This window comes from Ischnura elegans, chromosome 4, assembly GCF_921293095.1.
Source record: "Ischnura elegans chromosome 4, ioIscEleg1.1, whole genome shotgun sequence".
Lineage (NCBI taxonomy): Eukaryota > Metazoa > Arthropoda > Insecta > Odonata > Coenagrionidae > Ischnura > Ischnura elegans.
Window position 1 is genome coordinate 30,392,078 of NC_060249.1, and position 18,353 is coordinate 30,410,430.

General features: G+C 38.5%; 3 non-coding genes across 3 annotated transcripts; 2 read left to right on the plus strand and 1 right to left on the minus strand.

Moving 5' to 3' along the window:
- Positions 1 to 5,837: 5,837 nt before the first annotated feature.
- Positions 5,838 to 5,919, plus strand: Trnal-aag. The gene has a single exon. It is a non-coding gene; the product is annotated as a tRNA-Leu (tRNA).
- Positions 5,920 to 8,022: 2,103 nt separating this feature from the next.
- Positions 8,023 to 8,104, minus strand: Trnal-aag. Its single transcript has one exon. It is a non-coding gene; the product is annotated as a tRNA-Leu (tRNA).
- An 8,243-nt stretch (positions 8,105 to 16,347) lies between these two features.
- Positions 16,348 to 16,429, plus strand: Trnal-aag. The gene has a single exon. It is a non-coding gene; the product is annotated as a tRNA-Leu (tRNA).
- The last annotated feature ends 1,924 nt before the right edge of the window (positions 16,430 to 18,353 follow it).

Consider the following 18,353-nt stretch of genomic DNA (forward strand, 5'->3'; position numbering starts at 1 on the left):
CAACAATATAATAATAGAAATCAGAAAATACGCAACAATGCCAATGATTTCTCAACGTGATTCCCACGGTAATTGCTTACGTATATTCAGATCTCCACTTCCGAATTCGGTCAATAGTTGGCGTATCACTTGTCTGGATTATCTAATACAGTCACTTGATTACACAGTGCTATGAATTTATTATATATATAAAATAAAATAAAAATTGTATGACAGGAAATTTTTCAAATGTGAAACACGGATGGAGTGCTATAAACCCGTGGTTGAGGAGCACTGCGCTGTTTCCATTTCCAAGTGGGGAGAAATAAAACACTATCACGGAATCTTCGTCTTCAACGTGTCCGGCCCGACATTAATTTTTTCCTTTTCTCCATTCAGCTTCGACAGGTTGATGGGCATATCACACAATCATTGAACGGCTCATTGAGGGATGATGGCAGGCTGGACGTAACAACCTCCGTGGATTTAGATGGCGCGGAGGGATAGCGTGAATTAGTTTGACCACGCTAAAGCTTTCATAGTGTTCTAAAGTGTTGCACTCAGTCATTTTGACTTTCTTCTTCTTTGCAAAAGGAGACGTTTATTCCACTACAGAAGATGAAATAGCAAATAATGAGTTTTGTTTCAACTTCGGCTCCAATAGAGCATGTATAATTTAGAATTAGAACGTAGCTTTTCAATTTTATGTTAAGTATTTTAATATTATATTTTTTGTGACTTAATTGAAGACGCACTCTTTAGGCCTACGTAGCACTCTCTGAACGAAGTCAAATAACAGTAAGTGGTAAGCTTAAAAACTAACGTAATAACTAAATTGGAAATAATTTCACTGTAAAAGGTAACTTAGGCTACGTGCATACACATAGAATTGTGAAGTTTTGGTAGTGCATTTGGATTGCGATTGCTAGGCGCACTGAGAAAAGATTTTGGGAATAAATAACTTTTGAGGCGATTTTTTGGCTTAGAATTTTCCTTCTTCGATTGCTTTTTCTGGCACTTGCATTGCACAATATTATAGGCAAATAGTCACCATGCAATTGGCATTAATTGCTATGTGAAATCTCTCATGGACTGGAAAAGCTATCCACGGACCATTGTCTTTCCGCAAAATTAATATTCGGTAAATAACCACGGGAGTCGAATAACCTGGATAGTGTGGTGTTAATCCGTGCCTAATGTCCATGGTTCGATTTCCAGTTCGGAGAATTTTTTCTCGCAGCAATTTTTGTGAGTATCACCGCCGTTCATGAAGTATATTGCAATAAGCATGTTATTTTTGGCGCAAAAAAAGATAGAACGCTGAACTTTAAACATTTGTGTGCAAGGCCGTAGCCAGAAAATATTTTTCGTTATTTTTATTTTTTTATTTTATGAAATAGTAGACAAACATAAAATTATTTTAATAAGATAAATAAAATAGCGTATACGGTTAACTATACGCATTTATTATAAACCATTAAAGGAAAATATAAGCATATTATCATAAAATTAAATTTAGCCTTCTACCTTTCTTTGCAGCGAACAAATTAATTAACTCCTCGGTGTCGATGTCAATTCTGCGGTGGATTGACATCAAAGCCAAACCGTTTGGTCTTTCTTGGTATGTAGAGTTTCTTAACTAAATTTTGAGACGCTTTAGAGAAGAGAAAGTCCTCTCTGGAGTACATATGGAAACAGGCAGTGTTGCCAAGATCTTTAGAAGTTTGTGAATATTTGGGAATAACCCCCCATTGCATTCTCCGAGAGCTTCAATAACACATGTCGGGGTCAGGCGATCTATTTCAGACTTTTTCTGCCATTTCATCCGCCACATGTCTGATTCAGTGTTTAAAAAGTCCCATTCCAAGTATTTTTATAGAGTTCAAAGTTATGGCGGTTATTCTGTTCTTTGCAACACACAGATGGTATTAAAATATTGGGAGATGATAATGTGTGTTTGTGATTTGAAATCTTGACGTAAGCTGATCAATATAATCATCCAAAAGTGGGATCATTATAGTAATTCTAAAATAAATCTCAGGGTATATTGTGGTGTAATTCGCTCTATGCTCTTGGCGGGCTGTTATTCGCGGAATTTTCATTGCCGCGTTAGCAGTTCTGAGCAAGTTCTCCGCATTCTTGAAAAGTTCAGCAAATTTTTGTCAATATTTTGATGAACATCTTCAATATTCTTAATAATTAAATCGACATGTTGTAAAGCCACTGCCAAATCGCATAAGGGAGATTGAAGTATTTTGTATAGTGACAGTGTGTAATGAAACAACATTCCTAAGCAACATAAGCTCACAACAAAATCACTTGAAATGACTGATCTTAGAAAAGAATCAGCCTTTGAAGATGTTTCAGAATCCAGATTAGTGCTTAAGTCGTCCAGCGTATCAACAATTGCTTTATGGATTTCTTTAAATCTTAACAACCCATCATGATTTTCCACCCAACGGGTTGCGGTACACAACACATTGCCGTAAGGCTTTCCCATTGCGTTTCGGGGAAGTTTTTTTCGACATTCTGTTTTTGGCACTTTGTTCGTTTTACCGAGGGCATGATAAAATTTCTAATCGATTTTATGATTCCAATGGCATTTTGAGTAGGCTGAGTCTGGCTATAGTGACCCAGAACTAAATTCAGTGAAAGTGAGCTTTAGTGAACGTATAAGGCCTCTGGATCTGACTCACGAATTACTGCCTGTACCCTTTTAAAACTTCCTTTCATCGAAGAAGCTCCATCATATACTTGCCCGATCAAATACTCACAATCTACTCCTTAAGATTTCAATTCAGATAATACTGCATTAGCTAAATATTTTCCAGTTGTATTCTCAACTGTGACAAAAGTTAAAAAACCTTCACGCAGGATAAATCCATCATCTTTCGGCTCGGCTCACAAATTAAAATCTGGTCTTGTCGTGAAACACCAGTAGTTTCGCCAATAAGGACAGAAAAAAAAACTTCGCAGAATTCAATGCTTGCACAATTTCTTTCTGTATTATTTCACCACAAATTGCTATAATTTCATTTTGTATGGTCGTGCTTAGGTAGGTAGTGTTAACGGCATATTTTCCATGTGCCTTATCAAATTTGAGTCTCTGCATCTGCTCCTCATCCGTAAGATAGCACGAAAGTTTTCATCATTTGTTTCTGTCTCGGGATCTTTGATCGGCAAGAGAAACCCGACACCCATGGCGTATAAATTACGCCGCGCGACCGGCCGTGTACCACCTGTACCACTTGCGTATATCCGCATCACCTGTAAATGTACAAGCTTGAACTAATTTCTACAAATAAAGATAAATTTTAACAAAAATAGGGAGTTATCATATAATTGCATGTATCGAGGGCGAAGTACGCCACGCGCGCGGCCGTGTAAAAATATCAGGCGCGCCCGCTCGAGAGTTAACAAATCCAAACACAAATATCTACGTACCTTATAATGTACCAATAAAGATTCGTGATCCTTTTTTCAAGCTTTTTTATCTCCGATACAGCTCAGTGATCTAGCAAATACAATGCAAAATTAAAATACCTACCGATTCATATATTAAGCAGGTTGATTCTGATAAATTGATATATTACACTTCGCAAGTTTCACTTAGTACGGACCCTTACAAAAATCATGAGTCACTCACCTCTACTAATTTTACAGCACTAATTCACTCACTGGTTATAACTACATACACTGCACCTACAGCTTCGCTTAGATAATTATTGACTTAAGTCGAATTGGATCACTTCCCAAGACGGAATTGCCACTCCGTGCTTGACAGGGCGCTTATATTATATTTCCTATACGCGGCACCACGAAACATCGAGAAAAATCTCTAATTGTAAGCCTATCGATTACTACTTAATTAAATTCGAAAACGACCCTGAAGTTTCGTTCCTTGCGTAGTTGGCGTAGTACGTGTTACCTAGTGACATTTAGTAGTGAGTAGTGATGCTACGTACTATCACCACTCACTACTAGATGTCACTGCGCCGCTATATAAATCGTCGTGTGGGCACCAAGCGAGCATAAAGTACATAATATCTATCTAATTTTTTTTTTCATTTCGGTGGGGGATCAATCCCCCTTGATCCCCCCCGGCTACGGCCTTGTTTGTGTGAACTTCTGCCGAAGACCCATTGGGTCACGTGATAAATCTTTTTGCTCTTTCTTTATTTGACTATGAAATTGTATCATTAAAAAGTGTTTAAACCTGAACGTTCAGATTCTACGGTCGAAAGAGTGAAGAAGAACACGCGAAAAACAATGAAAATGGCGAAACAGTCGTCTTCTTCATCTCGTCACGGGTAAAATATTTAATCGGTGCACTTCATTATTTCTTCCAGAGAGAACAACATCTTCGCATTGTAAATACCTTTTTAAAATTAAATTTCATGCATTCTTTGATTTTTAAAATGGCCGAAAGGTACATTTCAATTTCTGAGGTGTAAAAAAGTACATGAATATTGAAATTACGAATATTATATGGACAAAATATTTCCAAACATTTCATGTTAGGAAATGTTAATATTGTTCCTCCTACTTAAAATAAACCACAACGACGAAAATCGTCCCATGGCAATGCACACTACCGAACAAACATGGGGTGAAACGATATATTGCTTGGCCCTCATGAGCTTTGGCAGAATTTCATACGAATGCTTTTAGCTCAGCATTTTTCCTTTATTACACCGATAGTCGGCGAAATTTCCTTCTCCGATCACACCCCACTCCTCCGACTCATCCTCTTGATCGGGAGGCGTGTTTTAAAGACTGAAAAAAAGTCCAGCGTCCTCACGAAACAAATGTTTGCTGGAGAACTTCGGCAGGTGTGTGGGACAGAGGTTAATAAAAGAGAGACGTTTGCCGTTAAGGAAGGGGTACCAGGCCTCAATTTTGGCGACGGGAGGTAGGCCACTCTTCTGATTTCACCTTTCCTTCTCGTCTGCGTAGATGGGCGATGCGTGACGTGAAATATTGACTAAAGGCCTGTTTACACGATGCATTTTATCGAACGAGTTAACGTATAATTGCATGAACAATTTTAGTGCATCAAAACGGAACATGTGCAATTTGATGAATCAAATTAGAACAGGTTCTATTTTCTGTTCATGTATTCGCACAAGGTAGGGGATTACACGGTACATTTTGGCGATCATTCTCGCATTTATACATTTAGACCTTAACTCGAACGAGGTAATTTACCGTGCAAACAGGACGTAAGAGTTCAAAAAAGGCTATTCGGGCTTCCAGCCGGGTGGTCTCCCTCCATTCTGCCGACGTTTCGGAACACGAGTCGGGTTCCATCCTCAGGGCTAATGGTGAGTGGATGAAGTTTGCCAGCTTGTTTACTTTTCAGTTGGTTGTGAGGTCTAACGTGATTGGCTCGGAGGCAGCCAATCTTATTTTCTTAAGTGCCGGTTTCCATACATTACTCAGTGAATACCCTGTGTCACGATTGAGAATGGAGGGAGACCACCCGGCTGGAAGCCCGAATAGCCTTTTTTGAACATATTCGCCGGGAAAGCATCAGATTTTACTTCACAGGACGTAAGAGTATTTGAAATGTTGAAATCTGCCGCTGGACCGAAATTTCATTTGGATCTCAAGCGGTAGGTGGGAAGCGATATGAATCATTCGATGGCTCTGAGACCAATCAGACGAGAGGAATTTTCTGCTACTGCGTATGGAATGGAGACTGAAATGCGAAATCCGAGATCATGTGATGGTTTCGATTGGCTGACAACGACTATAACGAAATAGCTACGGCTAGGGACCATGGCTACGACAATTCAACTGATAAAGAGTCTTTTAAAAGTTAATCTGAACACATTCTTTTGCCATCATTATTATATGGTAGCGTGGCCGAGCGGTCTAAGGCGCTGGTTTAAGGCACCAGTCTCTTCGGAGGCGTGGGTTCGAATCCCACCGCTGCCAATTTTTTTCGCAGCCGCGTTGCAGGTCGCGACTCCATACACGCTGAAATTGTTTTGTGTAAAAATGAAAATAATGACTAAATGCCCTAATACGAGGCATTACGCCGTGAAAATTCAAAATCCATCGACTGAAGACTCTTTTCTAGGATATAGGTTTTAGAGAGCAGGCGAACCAACCGTTTGCTCATCGTCAAAGTTAGCACTACCTCCATTTGATTATGTAATTAAGAATTTTTGGTTAATGTTTATAATTGTTTTTTTTCACGGGGTCATGACATAAATATGCGACACATTATCCTAGTTATCTTTCATCCTGATCTATGCTTCCCCAAAAGTTTATGCTGCTATTTTTTATCCAGAAGTACCACTCGTCTCTATTAAACCTCTGGTATCTAAGTATGCGTAGTTTGCACCATATTGGATGGTTCATTTGAGTTTGTGTCCTTATTTTTTCCTTCAACCACAGAAACCGTAAATGAATAACTAATTTTAAAAAATACTCATTAAATTTCACCAGCAGTATAACTTATTATCTAAAAAATCACTCTCGTGAATTGAAAATCAGATTTCTATCAGTATTTCCCTCTTAAAGAGGACCCGATAGCAGAATATTCAGTATATATAGCTAAATAGTCACTATGATAATATTTCTCCTCGCCCATTACGTTCGATGTACGCTAATCTTAGGCTGTACGTAATATACTTGTTGTCGTATTCCTATCTTGGTCTAAAATCAAACCGTCAAACGAAAAAATAATCAAAAATGATTCGAAAAGTTGTAATTAAATTGAGATACATGACTTTGTCTTCAATGAGCAAAGGATAGTTTTCCTGCTCTCTACAGTCGCCGTGTTAGAAGACTCTTTAGTCAATGGCTATTGAATTTCTCTGTGCAACGGTGACGTAACAATGGGGGGATGAGGGGATAGATCCCCCCCCCCAAGCCTTAGAGAAATAAAAAAGTTATTAAAACTACTGTCTAGTTTGGAAATTTTATAACTGCATCGGCTTAAGATTAAATATTTACCGCCAAAATGATGTAAAATGTATATCCGGACATGCCATTTTAAAAGTAAGTTTTACTGGAATTCACACGAATACTTATACCATTTTTTTTAACAGATCGCGATCCGGGTTTCAATGAATAATCGTCATCTTCAGGCGGAAATTAATGAAGATGATGATAATTAATTGAAACCCGGGTCGCGCTCTGTTAACAAAGAAGTGGTATAAGTAATTGTGTGAAATCCAAGAAAACTTATAATGGAATACCACGAAGTTGATCAAGAGTTAGTGAATTTTGTACATTTTAAAAGTTTTTATCCCGGATCCTCGGTTGCCTGGGATGGGGGTCACCACCAATGAAAAAGATTGGCAGCGGTGGGATTGGCGCCTTAAACCAGCGCCTTAGACCGCTCGGCCACGCTACCTCATACTTAGCTAGTAGAAAAGATATTTTGAGATTATCTTTCACGAGATCCTGATCTTCCCCAAAAGTTTATGCCACTGTTATTAATGCAGGAGCACCACTCGTTTCTATTAAACCTGTGGTGTCCGAGTATGCGTAGTAGGCTACAAGTGTATACTTGACAGTGTGTCCTTTTTGTTTCCGGTGACCACAAAAACCCGAAGTAGCATTACTTATCTCCTGTAAAATCACCCTAGTTTATTGGACACCTGTTACATATCAGTGTTTCCCTTTTAAAGAATTCTCAGTAGTGAGGAATGCAGAAAATTTTAGTTGATAGATAACAAGAGAATATTTCTTCTCGTCCTTAACGTTCGTTGCACAGTACGCGTTGGCTATTCGTAACCTAGTTTGAAATCGCCATCTAATAAAACAGTATAAAAAGTTAATCGAAAAGTCGTAATTAAATTGAGGTAAAGGCGAAGTTCGAAGATGAACAACGGCTGATTTGCGTGATTTCTAAAATCACCGTCCTAGAAAACTGTGTTGAGCAGATGGCTTATGAATTTTCACTGTGAAGAATACCTTCTATTATGAATTAGTCGAGTACGTATTCGGTCATTCTTTTCATCTTCTCTATACAAAAATATCGTGTATGAGGAATGTCTTGACCACTGACGTGGCAACGAAAAATATTGGCAGCGGTGGGATTCGAACCCACGCCCCCGAAGAGACTGGTGCCTTAAACCAGCGCCTTAGACCGCTCGGCCACGCTACCAGATGATGGCATAAGGAAAAAGATGTCTTCCTTTGGATTTTAACAGATTCTAATCCATTGAATTGCCGCAGTTATCTTCTTGAAATAGCTGCAAGGCAAGCGCTTTAAAAAAAATGTTTTGGCAAGATTCTATGGCAACCAGAATTATTCAAGGAGAACCACCAATGAAAAGTGTTCAATTTCGAAAGCTAGGGAAAAATACGGACTGTTCCGTCGGCCTATGGCACAGAAGAGCGAATTTTATGGCACAAAAGCCAAGTAAAACCAATTAACTTAATTGCTGATTTAATGCGATAACTCCGGACCAATCGATCATAAGTTATTCGTGATGATTCTATAGCCACATTGGTGTGAAATCATGTCGCAAAACACACTTGAATCTCGAATTCATGAACCAAATCTCGGTGCACCTCTTTTTTATAACAACAAAGTTCAAGGAGATTATCAGAGATGGGCAAAATACACGTCAAATGTATTTTAGATACAAAATACAAATTACTTTTAAAATCTGTATTTCAAATACAAAATACAAATTACTTCTAAAAATTGTATTTTGGATACTAAATACAAATGTAATTTCAAAATACATTCTTAAAATACAAAATACATACCTTTACCGAAGTTCTTATCTAATAAAAAATTAAAATCAATTCAAATATGAACTATTTTTATAATGAGAAGCTCAAACATTCTTACAATGTATTTATAAGTAACTGGCAATCAGACCATTATCCAGGGCAAAATCTTTTAAATAATATGGGGAATATATGGTAATAATTTGTTTATTTCACTAGTCTCACTTACTCCTCCTTAATGCTCCTTTCCCTTCAAAAGCAATAATGTTTCAAACATAGAGACTGCTAAATTACTTCTTTTGCAATTGTGAATAAATCCTGCAAAAGAAAATAACCTTTCCACAGGAGCACTGGATGTGAGGCCAGAGTTATAACGTACAAACAACTTTTTTACAGCCGGATATGCACTTGCACATATCGATTTGTCACCTAGAAATTGCAATACTTCAATTTCATTCATATTTAAAACATTGAATGAGGAATGTCCCGGGTCATTTGAAAAGGTTTTTACAGAAGTAAATTAAGGGGCAATTTATTGTCCCATAGATGGCAGGCTAATACCGATTCGGTATCCCTGCCATATCGTCGCGCGCTCTTACAAATTACACACAAAAAAGTATTTGTATTTTGATTTTGAATGTATTTTAAAAATACAAATTACTCTTTAGATGTATTTTCATTACAAAATACAAAATACTCTCAGAAAATGTATTTCCGATACAAATTACAAAGTACAAATGTATCGAAAATACGTATTTCAAATACAAGTATTTTCGATACTGCCCATCTCTGGAGATTATGGAATACCTTCTAACTCAATTGTATTTTCTTTGGAAACCGATAGAAATGTGCCCTTTTAAACTTGTGAAAAGCTTTTTGATATAATGCAAAAGCTTTATTTCTTCTACGTTAAAAGGAGGGTAGGTACTTTTTTAGTCAAAAGTATTAATGAATGCGAAGTTTACATGATAGCTCAGAAGCTGACGGAATTTCGCATATGCTGTTGATTTCAAAACTCATCATGTAACGAGAAACGAATATGCGTTTACGCTGCCAAAACATCTTTATGCACTGGATTGCAATTCATTTGTTTATTTAATTTTTGTAAACAAAAGCAAACTAAATAAAAAATACTATGTGGCTTAGACTAAGTCTGTAGAGGCCATTTATGATGCAGGACCGAGATCATGAATGAAAAAGTTTTGTCAAAAGGAGTTTGAAGGTACCTCTTTGACAATTAGAAAATCAAGCAACAACTCTAAATTTTATTGGATACCTTATCAAGTGTTATAAACGTGTACCGGAAGCTCGTAAGGTAATTACCCCAACATAGTACGTTTTTGACCCATAATAAGTCTTTCAAGAGAGATTGATAGTAATTGAAGTCTTTCCCCAATAGAGGATTGAACCGTAATAATTGTGCATCGTAATATGTGCGCCCGCATTTTAGAAGGAAAAATATCAAATTTTGGTTTCATTACTTTATGAAGAAGGATTTGGTTTTCATTCATACTTCATTACTTTATTTTTGTATTTCATCGGCTTCTGTCCGTGAATCCACTTATTTTCAGAAGTCGCTTCTATACAAATAAGTATGTATTATAATACCTTGCACAATATTATTATAAGTGATTCTTAAATTATTCCTGTCGGTGCAAAGGTCTCCTTCTTTCGTCGCATAGAATTTTATCGTCTGATTCGTTCGACAACAAATGAAGTAGTGAGTTGTTGTAGGACTTAGAATGTAGACAGACTTGTGTTTTCACCAGAGATGTAACAAACTCTATAAAGAAGCTTACCGAGGACCATGCGTTACGATTAAGTATTAAGGCAGGTTACACGGAATTGCGCAATCTGACGTACGTGCGAAGGCGCAATCAAAATTGCGTCGTGTAAAGCGGTGAATTGCTAGAACACATGCGAGAATGCGTGGATGCGAGACGGCAAAATAGCCCCTGTTCTAATTTCGTTCATGCATTCGCGCAATTCCACGCCATTTTAGAAATTAATGCAGCTCTAACCTGCGCAATTCCGTGCCCCGTGTAATAGGGCCTTTAGAAATAGTGATTCAATTCACGCAGCACCAACCGAATATTCACTCTTTACGGAACGTTTCAGGAGTAAAGCTTTAGGAATCCACCTGGCCAAGAGCAACACGCTTTTCTTTCGCATCCTCTGTATCTCCTCTTTCCCTCAAGATGACTACCCTCCCCTTTGGACTACCGAGCTCGAGAGGCAACATTCGATACTCCCGGAGGCAAACGTGACGTGCCAAAGGCAACCTCAAAGGGAACTTCACATCTCACTCTCTAGTTTCCTCAGGAATCCCTCCTCCTCCTGCATCTTTCCTCCTCTTGAAGACTAGGGGTCTTCTCCGGTTTCATCCCCCCATCCCTCCAACCCACCTTTTTTATTCTGCAATCCTTTCACCCCCCACCTCCACACTCCTTCCCCGCCGGTACCCCAACGAACGTCAACTAGGTCTGCGCGCCGACTTCTTAGTTCGATGGCGGTGGAGCACAGTGGTCCCGAATCGAAAAAAGGAAGCCAAAATTTATAGCGTCGTTATTTTACCCAAACAAGCAACATAAATGGCATTTTCCAGCATTGGTTTCGATTTTATGATCTTATTTTGAAATTATTATTTCGCTGTCTCTTCATTTTATCCTCTTTAGAGCTGTTATTATTTAAATAGTATACTATAAAAATCTCGATATGGAATTCAGTGATCGGCGATAATCAGTTTTGTATAAAGAACTTGAAACAGGATTATTTAAGGGAAAGAATGCATAAATTTTATTTTTATAGCGTGCGGAGAAAGGTCGGAAACATTTCGGTTTTTATATTCGGTTTACAGGAGTTTGAAAAACAAGATACCCGTAATCTCCCGTTTTCCAATCCGTCGTCTGCTTATCGGGCTATCAGCGGCGGAAGATAGACGGCTTTAGCCCACTCGCTAGTAAGTTGATGGCGTCACGAACTCATTCCGAGCGGATTACCGCATCTTCTTCGGCCTTGCGCATAGGTCCCGCGTGGTTCGTTGTTGATTGCACTCTGATGAGGGATTTCTTTCCTCAATGAGGGGTTCCATCTGAACGTGTAAATGACCCGAAACTCTGATTACGGCACCAAATTGTGGGTGACAACTTTCGCGTTATTTTTTTCCATAATGATGAGATATTGACTGTACGAGGAAGGTTATTTTCGTCGTGACTTACCTTCCCCTTTCATCTACCGAATTACTTAATGACTCGCGCTTTAAGGCCCCAGTGAACGACCCCATGATTCACTAACGATTGGAAAGTGGACTCCACTAATAGAAGTGTGAAAAAAATGAAATTTTGAGTATAAGCATGTACTAGCATTGAGTAACATTATGAGTATCATCCGTATGTATACTCTATAGAGCAGTTATACCTAATTTTTTGAATAAATTCAATTGAGTGTACTTTTCATGAGTATAATCCTTAGGGCATGCTCTATTTTATAAGTAATGAGTAAGTAAATTTTCGATGAATATTGATTTAATTTGACGAAACTCGCCTTCGGCAATGCGGACTGGGGATGGTATCGGTGTCAGCGTCGCGGAAGCGCGCAAGTCCCCAGGACTGTCTTCACCGTATCTGACCACATCTTTTGCTTCTTTTCTTCACCCCTTCCCTTCCATGACGAAATCCCCTCCGGCCATTCTCCTCCCTTCCCCCTTCCATCTCAGCCTCTACCCTTTTTTTATTCAATATCCAACCCCCCTGTCCATCGACTTGGCACGCGAGGCTTTCAATTCCCGACGGGTCGTGTCTGTGCGCTCCTTTTTTTCTGTCTTTCCTCAGGTTTTTTTACGAAGTTTTTTATCGACGCCTCCGCATTGCAAGCTGCCCGCGTGAACCCGAGAGAATGTCCTCTATAAGCTACTCCATTTTAGCGATGCTCCCTTCGGCTAACATTACCCTGCGTAGGTAGGTGCCAGTGGTGATCGTCGGTAAATCGAATACTTAATCGATGTATTTCGAGTTTCATGCACGATATTTTAAAAAAATGGAGCTGTTGCCACTGCTTGGGATAATAATATGGTGTATCCATATAATTTATATTTTATCGTATTATTAGTTATCCTATTAGGATAACTAATACGACAACATTTACGACAAATGATAATGTATACACTTTAATATAAAAATCTTCAATAGAATTTCGAAATTTTTATATTTTATCATGGGTATATCCTTGGGCGTACCTAGGATCAAAACTAGAGGGGGCAAGCCATGGTCGTTCAACTCGTAACACAGAATGAGACGCCAATGGACATATCGCATTTCCACCAAGTCATACGATTTCATAGGTGAATAATATGGTGGTTTCCCTTGCTGTTCATATCGTAGTACTACAGCCGTTGAAATAATTAGCGAATAGGAGAGCGAAATGGAGAACTGCGTCAAACCAATCTTCGGATGTTGGCTGATCATGATTATCGATACTCAACTGGATTCGATTGCTATCACTGGACAGTTTTCGATTCGATTAATTTCGACGCCTGTCTATTGTCGTTGGTGATAGATTACCCATGGAAAATCGTGTGTGGCCAAGTTTAATCATCCATTCACCGTAAACATTCGTTGACTGCAAAAAAAAAGCTGTCAACAGCATTGAAAATTATCATTACCTTTACCTACCGCATGTCGTAACCACTGATACTGTTTTCGAAAAAAATAATAAAAAACTATTCTTTGGCTCAGGAACCAGGTGGGACTAACTCTGGTATCGACAGGAATAAGTTTTAACTGGAACCACTTCAAAAAATACTTTTATTTGCATACAGTGTTCGATGAAATGCAAAACAATATTGTAAGAAACATAAATTACTAATATCCTTTTCATTTGAGGCTGTTTATTTACCATATCCCATTTCGGTAAGATGTGGACCGTTCGGAATCCATCTTAGATGACTTATCGTGATTCAGTTTCCAAACTCATTTTTTGTTGTGATAACCATCCTGGCTTTCTAAACATTTTTGTAGCTCGTAATAAATCTTTATCAACGTTCTCGTGGTTAAGAAAACGTATATTTGTTTTTCTGAACCGAATTTTCATTTAATGCATTGGCATAGGCATTATAATCCGTCATATTAAGGGGTATCTTTAACATCTATTGCGTAATTAGGATCTTTTATAAAAAATTATTAATTAAATCCTCTATCACAGAAATATTTTCATGTTCTTTCACATATGCGTATATCCGGTTCCAAAAGTTAATCTAATTGAGTTTCGTGAAGGTTGAATTTGGATTTAGCCAAAGCTTGGAATTTGTTATCATTGCTCAGGAAGGATTCTGCAGTCTTGATGTAGATGGGGTATTAGGTGTTGCCTTGTCATCTGACTTCTAATAGTATGCTCAATGTACCTACCATTACCTTGTGAACATACAAATTTCAATTTTTTTTCCTCCCAAGGCAAGAGGACTAATTGATACTTTCTTTTGATTAATCAGGACCTTCGGGAGGAATTAGACAGTGGACCATGGATACGAGATTTCTCATGCATTGTTTTCCCTACTTGATTTCTGCTCCAAAGTGCTTATAAGAAATATTCCTGAAAGATGCATCAACGATTTGTGTGGGGTTATCGTAAGTAGTTATGTGAAGCACTTGAATTTGGTGTGTGTAAATTAAGTTCTTTGCGCATTTAGCATCAAACCTGGAACAAAGTATCCAGTTATTATAATAATAGGTCCCTTAGAACTAGGGGTGAGCCGATAATATTTTTTTTTCCGATAACCGATACCCGATATCTAGTACCGATAACCGATATTTAGAACCGATAACTTGATCTGGTCCAATATTTCAATCCTAGGTACCAGAGTATGAATGAATACTTCCTGATTTTCCTTGATGAGGTAAATACATAAATGACGTTATGGTAGAGGAAAAATTATCGGATATCGGTGCTCCGATACCGACATGCCGATAGTCTAATATCGGCCAGTATTTATATCGGAATTAATTATCGGCTCAACCCTTGACTATTTACCTCATCAAGGAAAATCAGGAAGTATTCATTCATACTCTGGTATCTAGGATTGAAATATTGGACCAGATCAAGTTATCGATTCTAAATATCGGTTAACGATACTAAATATCGGGTATCGGTTATTGGAAAAAAAAGATTATCGGCTCACCCCTACTTAGAACCTTCCCATGGCAGCTGTTGGTGATGTTTTTTACACACAGACTCATTTAATTGATGATAAGGAAAATTTTATCGTTATCTTATGGAAAAATAAAACAAACAATGCTTTAATTACGTGACGAGTTCTTTTTCCCGCATGTTTCGTACCTAAATGAATACTCCTCATCACCAAATACAGAAATGCAAGTGTCTACTGACTTTTTATGAGGGAATTAATTGCGAAAGTGGGAAAAGTTACAACTAATGGCCACGGAATGTCGGGCAATAAACCGAACAAGTGCGCGGGGGACACCGGAAAAGAACATCACCAACTGCTACAATGACCCGCGAGAACTTCAACCAAGAAATACGACTTCCCATGGCAAACAAAACATGCGCTAGACAGGGCCGGATTCATGGGCGTAGCCAGGGGGGGACAGGAGTGTAGGCTGCCCCCCAGAAAAGAAAAGAAATTTAGTTCAATACGAAAGTTTTGAACAAATGATCTTTTGAAGAAAAATGATGTTAGTATGAGAAATTGGACTAGAATTAAAATAATATTTTTTTGTGAAGCAAATAATTTTATAAGCTAATAAAGCGCGGTCATAATTTATTTAAAAAAATATGATTAATTAACCTTTTCCGTGGTTTAATGTTACAACTTGAACGACACTGCTTGCCCCAACCCCTATTATTTTGATCCTGAATACGCCCATGGTCGGATTAAGGATGCGGGTGGCCCGGGGCCATTTTGGTGGGAGGCCCACTGTTTCAAGGGGCTGCAACTCGTGTTTCCGACAACACCGCTTGGTGTGCCACTGGTTGTGTTCAGAGCTACATTAAACACATCATCGGATAAAGTGTTTTTTTATCAGCATCGTTAACCACATATTAACGTCAATGTTAGCAAAAAAAAAATAATCCCAGGTTCACTTCAAATCCCCTCATACATTATAGTTTTTTCTGTTGTTTTGATTTTGTGAGATTTACCTCCATTTGGACGGAAGGCTCATACTTGTTGCGTGGCCCTGGATTAGTGGGAGGCCCAGGGCCCGGGCCCATAGGGTTCCCCCTTTGATCCGGCCCTGGCGCTAGCTTCGGAACAATTTCTAGAAAAAGACAACGAGTACTGAACTGATGCTAATGTCTCATAAATGTTATCGGAAATGTGGAATAATCTTTTCTAGGTGAAATCGTGTGGTGAAATGGCCGAGGCGTCAAAGGCTGGCCAAGTCACCTGCCTCTTCGGAGGCACGGGTTAGAATCCCGCCGCTGCCAATGTGTTTCTTTGCCACTTCGACGGGATCTTCAGTCCCATAGGCCGACGGTAATGTCTTTATTCTATCCATAGTCTCCATTGATGATTTTCCCATGTAATAAAATCTTCCCAAAATATACAAGAATGTGCTTTCCTCGGAGCTATTTCGAGGAGTTCTCCGGCCATACAACAGATTAGCGCCACGTGTAAAGTAATCTGAAGCCATCTTAATCCTACATTCATCACATGGTAGCGTGGCCGAGCGGTCTAAGGCGCTGGTTTAAGGCACCAGTCTCTTCGGAGGCGTGGGTTCGAATCCCACCGCTGCCAATATTTTTGTTGCCACGTCGGCCGACTTATCACCTCATTTAAAGTTTTTTGTACAAAATTTAAATGAATGACTGGATTCTCAGTCAGTCAACACAGTTGTAAATATATTAGATGCTGCCTTTGTTAGCAATAGGGTGGTTTCCTGTTATTTTTTTATTGCCTAAATCGAAAGATTATTACTCCTGGAGTACGTATTTCACGCTTTTAGATTTTTAAATGACAACATCTATTTTTCGCGATCAAATGAAAAGTGAAAAATTTCAAGCGCGCGAAAACGCGACGCGTAAGTAGGAATGAAGGGAAAAAGTCCGTGCGACGCATTTCTGGATCCCCCTCCCGTCTGGTAGGTGACCTTGATCGAGGCTCTGAGCGCTGATAGGACGCAGGATGCTAACGGGTAGCTGAGTACCTTCCTGTCTGGTAGCGCATGGCTTAAAAAAGGTTTATTAATACCTTATCAAGCGAAGAAAACTTTCCGACCTTAGCCAGTATTAATAGGTGATTATTAAGACATGTTTCCCTGAGCTCTGTGACTCATGCATGCATTGGTAGCCTCTGACGATGCATAACTCCTATCCTCTCGTGTAGAAACTAGGTCCCTGTGACGTCACGTGGAGTGGAATCGCATGGGCGCCAATCTGGCCTTTTTCAAATGAGGATAAAATTTGACCCTTGCCATTCGTCTAAACCGGTATTTCAAAAACCAAATAATTTGTGTATTATGAATACACTAATGGTGGGTAACGAATCGCCATCAATGCCTTTTGTTTTCTTTGATGAAGGAAACTACCCTATTATGCAGTGCACGCATTCAAGGTGTTTTTTTAACGTTGAAATTTCTATATATCACTCTTTACTTACGAGCAGTTCATGCATTAATGTGTTTGATTTTGGTAGGCATAGGGTCAAAATATCAATATTAAATGCATATTATCCGTTTAATCTCCATACATAAGATCTCATTCTTTCTCATCGCCATATACTCCGCATCGTACTCTACTATCGCTAACCCAGTGACATTACTTTTGTTTACGAGAACAATGAAATCCTAGCATGCAGTGGTAGCACCACCATTGATTTTAATTTTATGATTTATTCATACCTTTTCCTGTGGCCGCAAAGATTCAAAATGTATTTAATTAACGCATTAAATGTCAGCAGCTGCAATTATTGAAAATCCGTAAACATTTTCCAATTTTGTCCCGTATTAGCTGCACGCTAGTGTTTATTCTTTTTCGAGTGATCTCATCATCCCTTGCGACCCGAAAATTTAAGAAGATAGGCAATGGAAAAATAATTACCTTCAAATGCTTCCTTTGTTCGATAATACACTTGTGCTTTTCGGGTCACAAATGTTATTTTGTTCCTTCGTTTACTACTTTTTACTCGTTACCCACCTAAGCTTTAAAAGTACACACTTGTATTTCTATATTCGGCGATGTGGAGTATCCATTTAGGCAGGAAAGATGAGGGAAAATGAAGTCTTCATGTAATTAAAGCATGCTTTGTTATATTTTTCCATCAGATAACGCTAAAATTTTCATTCTCATCACTTAAAACGGATGTTAAGGCTCATCAAAGAGGCAAAGAGAATTATAAGCTTATTACTTCTGAATGCATCTACGTACATTTTTAACATTTCATACGAAATTTTAGGAAGATTTAGGCAACCTTTAAGAAAAATATTGGTCTAGGTTACTTTCACAGAATACATAAATGCTTATATTCATAATACTTATTGCCAGAATAAATAATTTTTGCTCTACAGTTACACAATAAGCCACACAGGGTGTATGCAATTAGTATAAGCATTTCACATGCTGCCGAGCAATTATTTTGGCTGCATGAAGAGGGTCAGAAACGGTTTATTTTTAACCAGGAAGTTATACAACACCCCTTCGGCAACTAGGGTTTTGCGGAACGG